We start from the raw sequence: 1,964 nt of genomic DNA on the forward strand, positions 1-1,964 counted from the left end.
GATTATTACTCGATAGTCGATAACATTTCAACCGATACGCGACAATTTCGACTACTTATCGTGTACACAGACACAAAAAAAAATAAATAAAAAAACACACATCATTGTAAAATCAATACATTCATCGTTACACTCAGAATCTAAAATAATAAATAATTTTATCATTTTATATATCCACTCAGAATCTTAGACTGTATATACAATTTTTCAATTTATATTATTTATTAATTAACACAGTTTTTTATAATAGACATTTTAAGTTGGGAAAGTGAATGTTACACATTTTTTTAATAAGCATTTAAAGTATGAATTTTGACAAAACCAATCAAATTTAAAATTTAAAAATGATTTTGTAGTTAAAAATGTATAAAATTTTCAACTTTTATAGCTAAGGATTGAAAATTTACAACAAGGTTCCACATAAGTAGGTTATTCTAGAACCAACAAATACAAAAAATATAAAAAATGCAGTTTATTTTTTTATGTTCAAATTTGACGAAATTAAATATTTAAAGAAGAATTGAATAAAAACGATTTTAGTTTTGTGTTATATTTAAAAATATTCGTGGGTACTTTAAATATATTATTATATTTTATACACACAATGGCATTTTCAAATGCAATTTTTTCGGCAAAAATTAATTTAAGTAGTTATTTTACTATAGTAGGCACCTAATAGTAAACCTATTATATAGGTTAGGTCAAGTACCTATAATGGCAGTAGCAAAATTTTGATAATACCATGCTTTTGAGTCGAATTTTAAGACTGCATTTTATATCTATTGAAATTTCTAAAATACGGGGTTTTTTTGTTTTTAAAAATGATAAATTAAAAATATGGCTTGAAGGATTGAGTAGATTAACAAAGTTGACTTAATAACCAAATAAAATCTATTTTCACAAATTATTATCACTGTGAAACTCAGGTCAGTATGTTAGGCCTAATTTACAAAATTTGTTAGTGAGATAATTTACATTTTAGGCATTTTATGACACGCGCATGCGAGAACTCAGAGGGTAACGTTAACCCAGCTCGCTGTGAAAGAATTCAAAATAGACTTTACAGTAAATAATATATGTTTTCAAAATTATTATCGGAGTGAAACTCAAGTCACTACGCGTTGCATGAAACGTGTATACCTAGGTGGATATTTCTGCAAAAATCAGTAGTGTAATGTTTAATGGTTAGTTATATTACTTAGTACTTACCGACATATTTTTATTGGGTATCCCATTAAAAATTATGTTAACACTATGTCTTATTTCTATACCGGGTGATTCTTTTATCAAACAACAATCCTTTTTTCAAAATTTTTTTGAAAATATTTTTTTACATAGTTTCAAGTTGCTTATAAAACAAGGTTTTTCTTAAAAAATTATATTTTTAAATATTTTTTATCCTTATAATTTTTTAAGTTTTTTACTTTTTTGAATGACAACATAGGGTTTTAATTTTATATTCCAAAGCAAAATATTTTTCTTAGTATTTTGATACATGAAAATCTAATTTGGGGCGAGTAGTTTATGAGTTATAAATATTCAAAGCTTATATGAATGAAGTGGAATGGTACGGGGTTACCCCGCGAAATGTTTGTCCAATTCTCCGCTCATTATCCGCAGGGGTGTATCGGAGCGTATACGGGAGTATACGATGTATACTAATAACAATATTTATAAAGAAATGCGTATACGTGAAAAAAATATTCATTTTATGGGTATACGGTGGGTAAATGTTGAGTATACGGTGAATGGGGACAAATGGAAAAGGGTATACTATTTTATTAATTGTTTTTGAAATTTAAAATTGGATTTTTAAATTCAATTTTACGATTGAATATTACTTATCACGTCGTATACGCAGTCTTGTAAAAAATACTTTTGAAAAAGTATTAAGATACTAATACTAGTATTCGAATAAAAAAGTATTAAAAATACTATTATAAAATGTATTTTACGATTACTTA

The sequence above is a fragment of the Acyrthosiphon pisum genome, chromosome X, assembly GCF_005508785.2.
Source record: "Acyrthosiphon pisum isolate AL4f chromosome X, pea_aphid_22Mar2018_4r6ur, whole genome shotgun sequence".
NCBI lineage: Eukaryota > Metazoa > Arthropoda > Insecta > Hemiptera > Aphididae > Acyrthosiphon > Acyrthosiphon pisum.